The sequence below is a fragment of the Balaenoptera borealis genome, assembly GCF_965194805.1.
Source record: "Balaenoptera borealis genome assembly, chromosome: 16".
NCBI classification, from domain to species: domain Eukaryota; kingdom Metazoa; phylum Chordata; class Mammalia; order Artiodactyla; family Balaenopteridae; genus Balaenoptera; species Balaenoptera borealis.
In genome coordinates this window covers 86,811,557-86,828,398 of record NC_138872.1, presented here as the reverse complement: position 1 = coordinate 86,828,398, position 16,842 = coordinate 86,811,557, and the positions used below count along the sequence as shown (strand labels likewise).

General features: G+C 49.2%; 1 protein-coding gene across 4 annotated transcripts in view; it reads right to left on the bottom strand.

Annotated features, from left to right (window-relative positions):
* Positions 1-15,761, bottom strand: part of CARD11 (caspase recruitment domain family member 11) — a 106,115-nt gene extending 90,354 nt beyond the window's left edge. The window contains exons 1-2 of one of the 4 annotated variants that reach the window (XM_082358790.1): positions 15,515-15,759; positions 3,080-3,148 (exon numbers count right to left, since the gene is read on the bottom strand). The gene's annotated coding sequence lies outside the window, so the exon portion shown is untranslated. Of the gene's footprint in view, positions 1-3,079; positions 5,790-15,514 lie in introns of those variants that run through there. The other 3 variants (XM_082358787.1, XM_082358788.1, XM_082358789.1) reach the window with 3 other exon arrangements.
* Positions 15,762-16,842: the final 1,081 nt, after the last annotated feature.

The window sequence follows — 16,842 nt, the reverse complement described above, 5'->3', positions numbered from 1 at the left end:
TCCCTCAGCTTTGCAGGACAACAGCGGGGCCAGGTCTCCAGGAGAGGCAGTGGTCCAAGGAGTAGAGGATGCTCCTGTAATGACTTCAAAACTTCTTCCCAACTTTGTCTTTCTCTTCTCTTTCATTTTTTCCCCAAACTCAATAATCTATCATTTACCTTGCCTTGCTTCAGGCGATGTCATTAATAACAATAGAAAAAGCATTTTTCACTTGTCACCTTTCTTCAAAGGAACTCAGATTGTCTCTAAACTTTAAAGTGCATACAAAGTACCTAGGGATTTTGTTAAAATGCAGATTCTAATTCAGCCGGCCTGGGGTGGGGCCCGAGAGTCTGCATTTCTAACCAGCTCTCAGGTGAGGTCGATGCTGCTCGCCCATGGACCACACTCTGAGAAGCAAAAGGACATAAAGCAACTTTATGGGGTGATGGAAATCTTCTACATCTTGCCTGTGGTTGTGGTCACATGGGTATATACTTTTATCAAAATTCCCTGGACTGTGTATTTAAAATGGGTTTTATTGTACGTACGTTATCCTTTATTAAAGGAAAAATCCATTCTAGATGGGTTATAGATCTAAACGTGAAAGATGAAACAATAAAGCTTTTAGGAGGAAACACACACTCTGGGGTAGGCATATCTTTCTTTCTTTTTTGTTTTTTTGAACCACGCATATAATTTTAATTTTTAAGTAGCCACATTAAAAAATGTAATGAAACTGGATAAACTAATAAGGCATATCTTTCTTAAACAGGACTCAAAAAAGAGTGAACCATGATGGAAAAACCCACACGAGCTGGACTACATTAAAATTAAAAACTTCTGTTCATCAGCAGACTCTAATAAGAGAGCGAAAGGGCAAGCTATAAACTGAAGGAAGATATCTGCAATACGTTTATCTGACAAAGGACTCCTCATATATAAAGAACTGCTCCAATTCAATAAGAAAAAGACATGACAACAGAAAAGTGGGCAAAACTCTAACAGACACTTCACAGAGGAGGACAGCCAAAATGGCCGATCAATACATGAAAAGGCACTCGGCCCAGCCACAAGTGAGACGCAAATTAAAACTGCACAATGCTTTGTTTTGACTGCACACCCACTGGAATAGCTAAATGAAGAGACAGACAATGCTGTGTGAGAAAAGATGTAGAGCAACTGGAACGCTCTTCCACTACTGATGGGGTGTAGTTTGCAACAACATTCTTGGAAAACTATTTGGTTGTATTTATTAGAGCTGAATATAAACATAGTCTAAGATCCAGCAAATCCACTCTTGGGTGGAAATACAAGCCCGTGTCTCCAAAAGGTAAGTGTAAGAGTGCTCAGAGCAGCCGCATTCATGATGTCCTCAAATTGGAAACAACTCAGTGATCCATCAGTGGTAGTCTCGATAAAACGTGCAACAGTCATAAAACAGACTCTTGCTGGCAATAAAAACATGGAAGAACTACTGCCACCTGCAACAACGTGGATGCATCCAGGGTTATCAGATAAAATACAGGGCGCTGAGTTAGACTTGTATCTTGAATAACCAATCATTTTGAAGAAAGTGCATGTCCCGTGCAGTATTTGGGACAGACTTATACTAAAAATTACTATGCTATGAAAAGCCATTATTGTTTTTCATTAAAATATTATTTTTCAGCTGGTCACGTTCTGTTTCTTGATCTGGGTACTGGGGACACCGTGCGTTCACTTTGCGAAAATCCGTCGTGCTGCACACTTAGGATGTGTGCACGCCTCCTGCGTGAATGTCATGCACCCACAAAGTTTACTTAAAGACACAGCTCATCCTGGCCCACGTCCCATCAGAGGGGGCCCTCCGTGCCTCTTGCCCCCCGTCTCCCATCTGTTCTCCGCACCGCTGTGTGTGACCTTTCGAACCTGCACATCCATCCTGGCTCCCAGTCACGGCTCAGTCGCCCCAGTATCTGGTGCTCACCCACCGGACAGCATCTGCCCCCTCGGCAAGGCATCCGGGGGCTCTCGGTGGCCCCTCCTCCCCCGTCCCCACATCTTCCCGTCTTTTTGCCAACACTGACACTCATCACACCTCCACGGCTGGGCACGTGCGGTTTCTCTCCTTAGAGGGCCCTTCCCACGTCTCTGCCTGGCAAAAGTCTCGTTATTTTCCAAGTCTCATTTCAGCTTCTATCGGCCCTGGGGGTCTCTGTCTCCCTGGGCAGACCCGGGTGCCCCTGTCTCTCACACACGTCTTCAATGCGTGCCTCCTTTATCTTGCAACTGACTGTCTCCTCACCTGAGTACAGGCTTATTGGGGTGAGGACCCCGCCCTTAGATCTGTTTACCCCTGGCACCTAGTGGAGTGTCCGGGAGTGGCAGGCACTGGGTACTCGTTAAGGGATGAATAAAAGGATAATGGTAGTAATGGATGTTAACGAACGGGGATCAGGCAAGGGATGTAAGCAAATGGCTCATGCTAGATTATAGGTTTGTCAGGGGCCCTTCTGAACTTTCTCCAGGGCATCCTGCTAACGAGCATGGCACACCTGTATCACGAGTGTGCACCTGTCCCAACCGTGCCTCCCTGGATGTCTTGCCTGCCTCATGGCACTTGGGAGGTGGTATCTCATCTAACTTCCTGTGGGAAGGGTGCCGTCTTATCCCCACTTCACCAATGACTTCAGCGACTTGTCCAAGGTCGCCTGCTGGGAGAGGGAGAGCTCACGCGCACTGCACCCATTCGTCTGTGGATAACACCAGGCACTGAATCACTGAAATGCCTCACGGAGCAGAAAAGGCAAGGCAGGAAGTGTCAGTGCCCACTCTGCCTTGGGCAGCTCTGTGACTCAGGTAGCCTTTCTGGTCCCTCTCAAATCAGTCTCCGTGGGTGGCCAGCCCCTCTCCCGTGGAATGGCCCGTGGGGAAGGGACATCACCCTAAACCCCCAAACAGAGCACTCAGTCCTGTCCAGAGACTCTCAACTGCTGCCTGAGATTTTCAGGTTTTAAGCAAAACAAAAGTCTGATTCACTGTTTCCAGTCCTACAGGAAACTCAAGTCCTTTATTTTTCTGCCCCTTAAAAAAAAAAAAAAGAAAAAAGAAATCAAACCTTTATGTCTTAGAAGAGTTCTGAATGCTTCTCATTTCACACCGCGCCGAACACTGTTCACGACAAAGGCTGCAGGAGGGAAGAAGGAAATGAGACGCGCTCGCCAATAAATAAGAGCCTGAGCAAAGAAACCAGCTCAGAACACACCACTGGCAAGAAGAAATGCCCCAAAGCTTTGCTTACACCAAATAACATAAGAACAGATGGCTCCCCTGGGTCTCTGGGACAAGTTAATGCACACAGGAAGCTGCAAACAGACTCTCTTTGGGATTTTGGCAGAAAACACGGGGCATTAACAACATTCAAGGTGAAAGAGGGGAGAATTGTAGATTGAGGGAAGGGATGCTTTCTTCATCAGGTAACAAAAGTAGCTGTATCTGGAAATCTCCCCTGGATTCCCGCAGGCTGCAGGGCGGGTGTCTGCTCCAGAAATTAACCAGTGCTGTGTTCAGCAGTGCTCCGGTGAGACCCACCGCTCCCAACTGCCCAACCGGGGAATTACTTTCACTCCAGACATCTGGATAATACAGATGAACCCTTGAGGGAGACAGAAATTTACTTTGGGAAGATTTTTCCCCACCTGTTGTGCAGAAGTGTCACAAAGTGGTGGGGTGATGGTGGGAGCGTAAGACGGTGCTGAGTAGCTGAAAGGCTCTGGAGAAGGCTTCCTGGTTTCACCTGCCCCGGGGGCTGTGAAAGATGCTGAGATCGTCCAAGCACAGAAAGATCACCCCCACACCCAACATCCATACTGATCTCCTTTCTCATCATCACCAGGGAAATCCAAATGGCACTGTCTTGCCCGAGGTGGGGGGCAGGGGCAAAAATGAAAGCAAAGGCTTCTTGCCCAGCCCTAGAAGACGGTTCAGAGGAAGGCATGACTAACACAAATCATGACCAGGGAGGTCAGTTAATAACAATGAAACCTTGCATTTATATAACGTTCTGTTGTTTTCCAAGCAATTTTTCACCCACTATCTCATACGCTCCTCAGAGCAATTTTGTGTGGTAGGAAGGCAGGGATTATTTATCTCCACCTCGCTTGCGAAGAAACAAAATCTTGGGACAGTGAAGTGATCTGCTCAAGGTCAGGGCGCGATCACAGATTTTTAAAGCTGGAAGGGTTCTTGGTGGTGAGGAGCCAGGGCAGGGATGACTAATGGGGGGCACCCGGGCTCCAATTGTCAGTTTCACACCCACAGCAGACATGGGCAATCGATCACAGAACTCTCTTCCACGGAGCTGGCCCTCAAGGTGAAACCCATTTGCCGTCCCCGGCCCCGTCTCCTGTCTCACCTCACTTATGAGGAAACTGAGCCCAGAGCAGAGAAGGGACTTGGCCAAGACGGCCCAATGGGTTAGTGGCCCAGAACCCGAATCTCACCCCTGCCTTCTGAGCCCCGGGTTCTCTCCAGCACATCATGCTGTGCCCCAACTGTTAGGGGTACAAGTCCCCTGAAAGATGCACCAACAAGGCATGGGAATGACATTCTTTGTGACCGAGCCAGAACACTTGGGTTTTCTGTGCTGAGCAAGTGGACACATTCCTATTTCTAAGAGAGGAATCAAAGACCACCCCAAGGTTTCAAAGCCTGAGCACTTGGCAGGATGGAAGAGAGGACTTAAGGATGCGAAAATCAGAAGTTTGGTTTTGGATCAACTCCATGTCCGGGTAGTCAAGACCACTGGCTACTGAAGTGCACAGTTCAGGAGGGGAGGCCTGGCAGGAGGTATAAACTTGGGAGTCATGAACACAGAGGTGGCTTTGAAGCCCTGAGACTAGATGAGACCATCCAGGAAGGAGTGCAGAGGGAGAAGAGGCCGAGGCCCTTTGACCTCAGAGGTCAGGGGACACAGAAGAATCAGAAAAGAGAGACTAGGAAGGAGTGGCCGGGAAGGCGGGAGAAACCAAGAGAGGGAACCCATGCCACATTCCGAGGAGGAGAGGTAGACAGACTGAGCTAATGCCCCTGAGGACTACGAGTGGACCTGGACTTGGGGACTCTGGGGGCAGAAGTCTGACTGAAGTGGGTCCAGGACAGAATGCGGGGACAGGAAATGGGGACAGACGGTGTAGACAACACTTTCAAAGAGACCGTCTGTAAAGGTGTGATGGCTGAGTTGCATCTCCCCAAATGCATATGCTGAAGCCCTAGCCCCACTACCTGTAGTTGGAGATACAGCCTTTAAGGAGTGACTGAGTTAACGTGAGACCGTTAGGGTGAGCCCTAATCCAGGGGGGCTGGTGTCCTTGTAAGAAGAGGAGGTTGGACACACAGAGAGACACCAGGGGTGCACGCACACAGAGGGCTGACCACGTGAGGACACAGCTAGAAGGCGGCCACCTACAAGTCAAGGAGAGAAGCCTCAGGAGACACCAGCCCTGCCCACACCTTGATCGCGGACTTCCAGCCTCCAGAACTGGGAGAATAAACTTCAATTGTTTAACCCCCCTTCCCCCGCGCCGCTCCCCGGTCGGCAGTACTTTGTTACAGCAGCCCCGACAGACTAACAGAAAAGGGGTACAGAGCAAGGCAGTGACAGCTACAAGGGAATATGAAATCAAGGCTGGTTTGGGATTTTTTCTTTAAAGATGGGGGGAACTGCAGCATATTTGTACTCTGGTCGGAATGATCCTTGGAGAGAAGGAAAAAAGTTGATGAAACTGGAGAAAAAGGAGACAACCGCTTTAGAAGCATCTCTGCATGTACAAGGTGGCTCTGGTGCCTGCGTGGAGGCAGGACCAGGCGGGTGGAGGAGGAGGCCGGGGGCCCGGAGAGGTCGGGGGCCAGGGGAGGCCGGGGGCGGCTGGTGGGTCGAAGGACGAAGGATGGTCATCAGCTTAGGGCACGGGAACCTCTTGGGCCCAGGTAGTCCGACATAAATGGTTGGGTTTCAAAAGCATATTTTTAAATCAGTTAAGAAAGATACAACATTATACAGAATTTCTATACAGAACTGAGGGGGAAGGAGATTGACCCATTCCTTGGGGACAGCCCTCTGCTTTGCTGTAGTCGGGTGGTCTCCCCTACTCGGAGCAGTTATAGGAAACCACCCTCTCCTTCCTAGGGCCACCTTCCTTTACAGCCTAAAACCTCCCAAAACTCAGAACACCTGCGTCTCCAGGGCCCCGTGGCAGAACCTCCTCTAAGAGTACAGAAGACACGATTTTTGAGGATGGAGAACTCCCACAAGGAATTGGGAATCGCCATGCGTCTCTGCCTCCCACCCGCAAACCGGCATGGCCGTGGCCTCAGCTCCCCAGGCGCCACGGAACTTCACAAGTTGATTTTGAAAAGCATCTGAGAACTGAAGCCAGGAGACTCGGAGAGAAGTGCAAGGTATCATTATTATTCAACCGCACACTCCCCCACACCCCCCGAACCAGCCACACTTGAATCCCTTTTCAAAAAGGCCATTTCTTCTTAGAAAAGTTCAGTGAATGACCGAATCCTTACTCAGAGGCAGGGAACGAAGCAGTAATGTCAATAAAACGCAGTTTTACTTCGTATCAGCATTCATCCACTGAAATAACAATTGGCTAAATCTCCAGTAATGCTGGCACAAGGTTTCTGTTTGCCCTCAGATTAAAAAAAGTGGGTCATCACCACCAAGACTTCTGCAAGAGTGTTCACAGCAGCTCTCACAATAGCCCCAAACTGCACACAACGCGCGTGTTCATCAGCGGTAGGATGGATACATAAATTGTGGTAAATGCTCACAGTGCAACATTATACAGCAAGGAAAAAACCCCGATGACGGCTATACACATGGATGAATCAAGTTGGAGACACAAGAGCACACTCTGTGTGATGTCATTTACGTGACATTCAAGGACAGGCAAAAGGGGTGGGGGGCTTAGCAACTGGGAAGGAGCATGAGACCCCTACCCCCTGGAGGCCTGGAAAGGACCCATGTCTCGATCTGGATGATGGGCTACGTGGGTGGGTGTGAAACCTCCCCCATAGTGCACTTCAGATTTGGGACGTGTACTGTGTGTGTGCTATGCCTTAATTTAAAACAAATCCTTTTTTTTTTTTTAACCAATCAGTTTTGCCTTTCCACAGGAGCACGGAGGCCCTGTGATTTCTCTTACTGGGACACAACTGAAATCAGAAGTCACTGCGAGAGGAACTCTCTTCCTGCAACCCAGCAGGTTGGGAATCAGGACAGCTAAGACTAAGCGGGACAGCAGTTCATGGGGACCACCCTTGCTGTTCTCTTCTGAACCTGGCTTTTCCTTCTTGTTTTCTTAATCAGAATGATAACAGTTGCTCAGGGTTAAAAAACAAAGAAAAGAAAAGGACTCAAAATGAATACTAGAGGAGAAGACTCAAATCAATAGAATTAGAAATGAAAAAGGAGAAGTAACAACTGACACTGCAGAAATACAAAGGATCATGAGAGATTACTACAAGCAACTATAGGCCAATAAAATGGACAACCTGGAAGAAATGGACAAATTCTTAGAAATGCACAACCTTCCGAGACTGAACCAGGAAGGAAGAGAAAATATGAACAGACCAATCACAAGCACTGAAATTGAAACTGTGATTAAAAATCTTCCGACACACAAAAGACCAGGACCAGATGGCTTTACAGGCGAATTCTATCAAACATTTAGAGAAGAGCTAACACCTATCCTTCTCAAACTCTTCCAAAATATAACAGAGGGAGGAACACTCCCAAACTCGTTCTACGAGGCCAACATCGCTCTAATACCAAAACCAGACAAAGATGTCACAAAGAAAGAAAACTACAGGCCAATATTACTGATGAACATAGATGCAAAAATCCTCAACAAAATACTAGCAAACAGAATCCAACAGCACATTAAAAGGATCATACACTATGATCAAGTGGGGTTTATCCAAGGAATGCAAGGCTTCTTCAATATATGCAAATCAATCAACGTGATACACCATATTAACAAACTGAAGGAGAAAAACCATATGATCATCTCAATCGATGCAGAGAAAGCTTTCGACAAAATTCAACACCCATTTATGATAAAAACCCTCCAGAAAGTAGGCACAGAGGGAACTTTCCTCAACATAATAAAGGCCATATATGACAAACCCACAGCCAACATCGTCCTCAATGGTGAACAACTGAAACCATTTCCACTAAGATCAGGAACAAGACAAGGTTGCCCACTCTCACCACTATTATTCAACATAGTTTTGGAAGTTTTAGCCACAGCAATCAGAGAAGAAAAAGAAATAAAAGGAATCCAAATCGGAAAAGAAGAAGTAAAGCTGTCACTGTTTGCAGATGACATGATACTATACATAGAGAATCCTAAAGATGCTACCAGAAAACTACTAGCGCTAATCAATGAATTTGGTAAAATAGTAGGATACAAAATTAATGCACAGAAATCTCTTGCATTCCTACACACTAATGATGAAAAATCTGAACGTGAAATTAAGAAAACACTCCCATTTACCATTGCAACAAAAAGAATAAAATATCTAGGAATAAACCTACCTAAGGAGACAAAAGACCTGTATGCAGAAAATTATAAGACACTGGTGAAAAAAATTAAAGATGATACAAATAGATGGAGAGATATACTATGTTCTTGGATTGGAAGAATCAACATTGTGAAAAATGACTCTATTACCCAAAGTAATCTACAGATTCAATGCAATCCCTATCAAACTACCAATGGCATTTTTCACAGAACTAGAACAAAAAATTTCACAATTTGTATAGAAACACAAAAGACCCCCAATAGCCAAAGCAATCTTGAGTAAGAAAAACGGAGCTGGAGGAATCAGGCTCCCTGACTTCAGACTATACTACAAAGCTACAGTAATCTAGACAGTATGGTACTGGCACAAAAACAGAAATATAGGTCAATGGAACAGGATAGAAAGCCCAGAGATAAACCCACGCACATATGGTCACCTTATCTTTGATAAAGGAGGCAAGCATATACAGTGGAGAAAAGACAGCCCCTTCAATAAGTGGTGCTGGGAAAACTGAACAGCTACATGTAAAAGAATGAAATTAGAACACTCCCTAACACCATACACAAAAATAAACTCAAAATGGATTAAAGACCTAAATGTAAGGCCAGACACCATCAAACTCTTAGAGGAAAACATAGGCAGAACACCCTATGACATAAATCACAGCAAGATCCTTTTTGACCCACCTCCTAGAGAAATGGAAATAAAAACAAAAATAAACAAATGGGACCTAATGAAACTTAAAAGCTTTTGCACAGCAAAGGAAACCATAAACAAGACCAAAAGACAACCCTCAGAATGGGAGAAAATATTTGCAAATGAAGCAACTGACAAAGGATTAATCTCCAAAATTTACAAGCAGTTCATGCAGCTCAATATTAAAAAAACAAACAACCCAATCCAAAAATGGGCAGAAGACCTAAATAGACATTTCTCCAAAGAAGATATACAGATTGCCAACAGACACATGAAAGAATGCTCAACATCATTAATCATTAGAGAAATGGAAATCAAAACTACAATGAGATATCATCTCACACTGGTCAGAATGGCCATCCTCAAAAAATCTACAAACAATAAATGCTGGAGAGGGTGTGGAGAAAAGGGAACCCTCTTGCACTGTTGGTGGGAATGTAAATTGATACAGTCACTATGGAGAACAGTATGGATGTTCCTTAAAAAACTAAAAATAGAACTACCATATGACCCAGCAATCCCACTACTAGGCATATACCCTGAGAAAACCATAATTCAAAAAGAGTCATGTACCACAATGTTCATTGCAGCTCTATTTACAACAGCCAGGACATGGAAGCAACCGAAGTGTCCATCAACAGATGAATGGCTAAAGAAGATGTGGCACATATATACAATGGAATATTACTCAGCCATAAAAAGGAACGAAACTGAGTTATTTGCAGTGAGGTGGATGGACCTAGAGACTGTCTTACAGAGTGAAGTAAGTCAGAAAGAGAAAAACAAATACCATATGCTAACACATATATATGGAATCTAAAAAACAAACAAACAAACAAAAAATGGTCATGAAGAACCTAGGGGCAAGACGGGAATAAAGACGCAGACCTCCTAGAGAATGGACTTGAGGACACAGGGAGGGGGAAGGGTAAGCTGGGACAAAGTGAGAGAGTGGCATGGACATATATACACTACCAAATGTAAAACTGAGAGCCAGTGGGAAGCAGCCGCATAGCACAGGGAGATCAGCTCGGTGCTTTGTGACCACCTAGTGGAGTGGGATAGGGAGGGTGGGAGGGAGGGAGATGCAAGAGGGAAGAGATATGGGGACATATGTATATGTATAACTGATTCACTTTGTTATAAAGCAGAAACTAACACACCATTGTAAAGCAATTATACTCCAATAAAGATGTTAAAAAAAAAATACTAGAATTTTCCCCTTCGTCCACCCAGCCACCATTCCCCAGATGTCCTACTAGAGCAGTTTCTTATAGGTGCTAGTGCTTTCTTCCAGAAACTCCCTCTATGCCCCTGTCTCATTAATGGCCTCACAGAATTCCACTGGATGGATGGATCTTGCTTTTGAGGAGCATTTGTGTGGTTTCAAGTTTTTTCCCATTAAAAACAATGCTACAAATTAACATCAGCGTGCACAAAAAGATGGACAAGTCTATCTGTGAGATAATTCTTAGAAGTGGAATTCTTGGGTTGATTCACTTATCATGCTGGTACATATTGTCAAATCCACAGCGTATTAGACTACCTGCTTCTCGTTTCTCTCACCAATATAACGTTTTATCAAATGTTTTGATCTTTGCCAGTCGGACAGTGAAAAAAAGGCACGTCTCTGTTGTATTACTTCGCATTTATTCATTGTAAATTGATTGGTCTGTTCATATTCTGTTTGTTCACATCCTTTAAGCATTTTTCTCTTGGGTCGAGTTCCCTAATTCTGGAGTCAGCAAACTGCAGTGGAGGGCCCACCCCTGCACTGCCCATCCTGCCCCACTGGCCAAATCTGGCCACATGGCAAGGACAGAGCAGAGCCGTTTCCACAGGGACCTTCTGGCTCTCAGAGCCTCAGGTATTTACTATCTGGACCTTTACAGAAGAAGTGTGCCGATTCCTGCATCTCACCGATTTCTTCTGAGAGTTCTCTGTAAATTAAGGAAATAGCTCTCTCAGATAAATTCAGTTTTGCATCAAATTCATCACTCTATTCTACCTCCTACCCCCAACTCTGTCAAAAATAACCAAGTCAGTAGTACACCTTTAAAAGCAGAGCACTCTCATTTGGAAACACTTTGGTCTATGTTAATTTAGGGGTGGTACTTTCATTTTACACACGTGGCCATTGAGGCTCAGAGCCACCGGTGACTTTCCTGAGGTCACACAGCTAGTACGTGGCAGAGCCGGGGCAGAAGCCCTTTCTGCCTGGCTCCAGAAGTCCGTAGATCTTTCCACCTGGAGGAACCTGCCTCTCAGGGGACGGGTCCAGCACCGGGGGATGGCGCTGACTCTACAGAGTCTGACAGGTGTTGCTGTGGTACCTGCAGGATTTGTGAGGTATGTGGACAGAGCCTGGGGCCCCGCTTTGTCACCGCCACACTCGAATATGAGGACATACATTCCAGAGTTGGATTTGGGGTGAGAAGGAAGGTTACACCCCTGACACAGAAACCACCCGGGGAGGATGGAGCCCTGGCTCTGGCTCACCCACTTGTGAGGAGCTGGGAGGACCAGAGGACCGTGACATAAGAGATGAGCCGGGGGAGCTTGACTGCGGGACTGGACCAGCGAAGACGGAGCGCTTTTGCCAGAGGCAGGAGCAGGGACCCTTCGTTACCCCGCGGCACTGGCCCATTACACCAATCTGACAGCGACCGTTACAATCTCAGAGCCCTGAACAAATCACAACTAGAAAGGTTACCCCCCCTGGAAATAGTCACCCCCTTAAAACCACTGACCCACAAGCAGGAGCTGCTCAAGGAGACTTTGGGGGAAGATGTACGGGGCGTGTTCCTTGCATGTGAAGTGCACAGGTCATGCTCTTCCCATGCGCCGTGGCACGGGTGAGGAGGCTGGCACCTGGGAATCTGCCAATCTAATTTTTCTTTAGCAGAAAAGCGGTTTTCAGGGGCTTCCTTGATAGTCGTCTTTTCCTTTTCTTTCTGTTCCCATATTTAAATCAATTCAAAATGCTCCAGACCTCCTGGATAATGCAGTACAACTACAGGGTAGATTTCCTTCAATCCTCTCGGCTGCCCTGGAAGATTAGGACTGCAGAGCAGGAGACTAAGAAAGGAAGTCCACCCGGCGCGGGGTGGGGAAAGCCGCACTCCAGCTCCAGGTCCGGACCTAAGCGTCCATCCTCTCTCATCCTCCCCGGATCTCAGGAATAACAGCAACGGGAAGAGTATGGCACGTCTCGAGTTTTCTCATTTTATGCTTGGTGTAACTGACAAGACTGAAAATAATCAGTATTAATATCCTGATTTCACTGGGGAGAGATGACTCCCAGAGAGCTGAAGGGATGGCAGGCCGGCCCAGGTGGGCAGTCACGGCTGGACGCTGCGTCTGGGCCATAGCCCGAGGCTCCTTCCCACCCCCCGCCTCGGCCTCCGACCCAGAAGGCGGACCGTGGACCTCCTGAGGCCTTTCCCCCTTGATCTGACCTCTTTTTAACCCAAGTTTCACAGATCTGGTCACACTCTGCTTTGGGGTGGTCATCTGGGCATTCTGGCCCTCGCGGGACTTCACCATCGTCCCGATTACCAGGAGGCACTCACTGTCTTCAAGGCCAAATGTGGGGACAAAGCAAGAGAGGACGGAAGGCAGTTTTAAACTGATGGGAGGAGCTCTGTTTATCAGCATCTGGTGTCCCTTTTCACCATAATCACCTGCGCACTGGGACTCGATTTGGCCCTTCTCGCATGAAGTGCTATAACCAGCAAACCAGGTACCGCAAGGCTTCCATTGGAAAGGTGGAGAAACGCATGTCGGAAAGTGGAGAAGTTAGTTGGGATGTTGCCCCAACAGCACAGTCTCAGCCTGGAACCTTCCACTGACTGCTGGGCTCTCTGAGTCCCACCATCGCCCACACTCGCCTCTCGCCATCCTTCCTTCCCTCAATCCTTTCCTCTAGTTTGAGTCTCTGCCACGCTCTGGTCATGGCAACACGACTGTAGGGCCTGAACTATTTAGGGGAGGATGTCTGGGTCTCTCGTTCCTTCTGTGTGTCCCCGATGGTAGCTGGTAACGTCACCCAGACAGTGTCACCCAGACAGTGCCCACTGAGTGATTCAAACAAGGGCCACCACCTTTAGAAGAAGAGTTAGGTTTACAAGTCATTTTAAAAGATCACATAGGGACTTCCCTGGTGGCGCAGTGGATAAGAATCCGCCTGCCAATGCAGGGTACACGGGTTCGATCCCTGGTCCGGGAGGATCCCACATACCGCGGAGCAACTAAGCCCATGCGCCACAACTACTGAGCCTGCGCTCTAGAGCCCGCGGGCCACAACTACTGAAGCCAGTGCGCTTAGAGTCTGGGCTCTGCAACAAGAGAAGCCACCGCAAGGAGAAGCCTGCACACTGCAACGAAAACCCAACACAGCCAAAAATAGATAAAATTAAATCTTTAAAAAAATAAAAAATAAGTAAAAGATCACATAAAGGATTAATGGATAAACAAACTGTGGTCCATCCATGCGATGGAATATTATTCAGCCTTAAAAAGGAAGGAAATTCTGACAATTGCTACAACATGGGTGAACCTTGAGGACGTTATGCTCAGTGAAATAAGCCAGACACAAAAGAACAAATACTGCAGGATTCCACTTACATGGCGTCCCTAGAGGAGTCAAATTCATAGAGACAGAAAGTAGAAGGGTGGTTTCCAGGGGCTGGAGAAGGGGATGGGGAGTTGTTTAATGGTGACAGAGTTTCAGTTTGGGAGGATGGAAAGTCCTGGAGATGGATGGTGGTGATGGTTGTACAACAATGTGAATGTACTTAATACCCTTGAACTATACACTTAAAAGTGGTTAAGATGGTAAATTTTATGTCATGTGTATTTTACAATTTAAAAAAAAAATCACACAAAGGAACATTTGTACACAGAGTCAGGACTGTAGGGGTTGGTGGGGCTAACAGACTTCCTTTTCGATATGGGTGCTAATAAAATGAACAGACATCCAGACAATTTTGCTGGGATGTGATGAGGCTGAGTCAGTCCCAGGCTCCCTTTGCCCCCTGATCAGCCCCGGCCCACAGCGGGGACCATCATTTCCTTACAGCTGCCTGGGGGTTAGAGAGAAGTGGAGACACAGGGCAAGGACAGAAGTGGAACACTGTAGCTAAATTCCTGTCCTCGCATTAACCTACGGCTTGGGACTTCCGGCACCCAATAACCACAGAGGAGGCACCCAATAATTGTCCAGTGATGGACCAACGTTTCTTTCCTTCCTTGGGAGGCTGGTAGCCTTACACTTTCAGGAGAGGTGGTAAATGTCAGGAGAAATTTTTTCCTACCACAAATCAAAGGTTTGGGGGCAGGCTGGGCAGAGGTGGGTTTGGTCCACAAGACCAGGTTTGTGGGGATGGTCCTCTGCTGACACGCTCCAGACCAGGTGCCAGGAAGCTGGGAGCTCAGACGCACGTACCCGTCAAGCTGGCCCTGCTCCCTGCACCAGAACTGTCTCCCTGGGGCCCCTCCAACTGTGCTCTGAACTCTGAAGGGACAGAGAAGCCCTCTCGTTTCCCTGCGCCGAGAGTTCAGGAGACCACGGGGGCCCCTTCCAGCCTGGGCAGTGTCCTGGGGGAGGTCAGTGTCACGGGGCTGGGGACTTCAGGCACGAGGCCGCTGGGACCTCATCCTGGCTTTGCGGGGAGCCTGGGCCCCTCCTGGTTCCACACTCTCCCCATGGGAGGGGCTGTCCTTCCCCCTGCCCTCCCCTCCCCTCCCCTCCCAGGGGCTCCACCTTCTCGGGAGCCTCCGAGTCAGGCCCGGCTGTGGTCTGGAAACTTCCTGTCCTTTCAGGTCTTAGAAAAGTTCTTTTCCTCCTTCTGGGACAGGGGCACCGAGGGGCGCCCTGCCGGGCCGGCCCCCCCCCTTTCATCCCTTTCTTCTCTGAGGGGGCTGGGGACTTTGCCAGGCGGGGCCACCCAGAGACAGACGGTCCGAGAGGAACTCGGAGGCGGGATACGGGGAGATGGAAAGTGGAGATAAAGTTTTCCAAAGGCAGGCGGGGAGAGGGAGATAGAGATGGAGCCAGAGGGGAAAGGGGGAAAGAGATGGGGAGAGAGGGATGGCGGTCCGGCAGCGCGGGACCAGCAAAGCGAGCCCCTCCAGACCCCCGCACGGCGCCCCGACTCCGCGCCGCCCGCCGAGGACCCCGGGCCCCCCGCGTCCCCCCTCCCCACGACCGCGCCGCCCCCGCCGTCCCCCGTGTCCCCACCCCCGCGTCCGCCGCGCCTACCTGGGCCGCTCATGCTCCGCGCAGGCCGCCGTCTTCCCCCCGGGGCCCCGGCCCTCGGTCCCCGCCGCCCGGACCGTGCGAGGGGCGCAGCCGGCCCAGGGGCTGCAGGGCCGGTAGGGGGCCGCGCGCCACCCGGGCAGCAGTCCGGAGGCCAAAGGAGGCAAAAGAGAGAAAAAAGGAGAGAAAGTGTGTCACAGGCTGGAAGGGGGAGGGAAATGCAAAACCCGACAGGAAATGAGACTAAAAAAAATGCAAAAGGTTCGAAAAAGAGATAAGGAAGAGGGGGAGGGGGAGGGGCGGGGCCTGCGTCCCGGCCGCGGGGAGGGCGGGGAGCGCGGCGAGCAGACGGGGCGGGAGCGCCGGGCCCGGGGCCGCGAGGCCCCGCCCCGGGCCGCGTGAGGCTGGACCCCTGCCCGGGCCGCAGTCCCCAGCCGGCTCCGACACCGACGCCCCCGAGCCCGGCCCGGAGCCCGGAGCGGCCGTGGGAAGGGACACCCCCTTGAAGGCGCTCCCGGCTCTGCGTGGGACGGAGGTTGGGGCAGCTGCCCTCTCGGAGGAATTGGCCCCGTTTTGAAGAACTCCCGGAGGCGTCACTGCGACCTGCGGGGGAGGCTTTTCCCACAAAGAAGTGGGAAGCAAGGGATCCTGCGGCCTTGGGCACCCCCAGGGCTCTTCTCTCCCGCAGCCTCTGTTCTGGAAGCTTCCTGGGGCTTGCCTGGCGGTCAGCACACCTCCGAGGGCCGCACTCACCCCTCCTTGACCCTTGATGGTGACAGAGTCTGTCACCCCACTGCCTCTGGCCCTCCGCACCCACCCTCCCCCGCCCGGTGCTCTCAGACTCAACACCTGTAGGGGAAATTGTGACTTCTGGATGTCATCGGTTTAATAATTTGGCCCCAAAGCTGCAGCCCAGGCCCTTGGGTGTGTTACTCTCTCACAGGGCTGCAAGGGGGGGAAGGTCCCAAGGGTTTTTCTGAATCATGAACTTAAAAATCTGGGCCAACCAGGCACATCCAGAGAACTTTGGGTTCTGCGCATGTACCGGTTTCCCCAGCCCCTGCACCTCTCCTTCTACTCTGCCTCAGTGACCCCTGACTTCTGTCCCTCCCGCACCCCCCCATTACAGCTGGAGAACATTCCCTCCTGTTTCGTGTTGTAAGTCCTTTGAGGAAAGTTCCTTGAGCTCCTGGAGGGAAAGGCGTTCAATAAATTAAGCAACTAAGCACGAAGATCAATAAATGATGTGCTGTGGTCCAAGCACAGGAGACTAAAATCTTGGCGGTGTTGAGGAGTGCAGTTGACGGATACACATGGGCCAGGAACCAAAG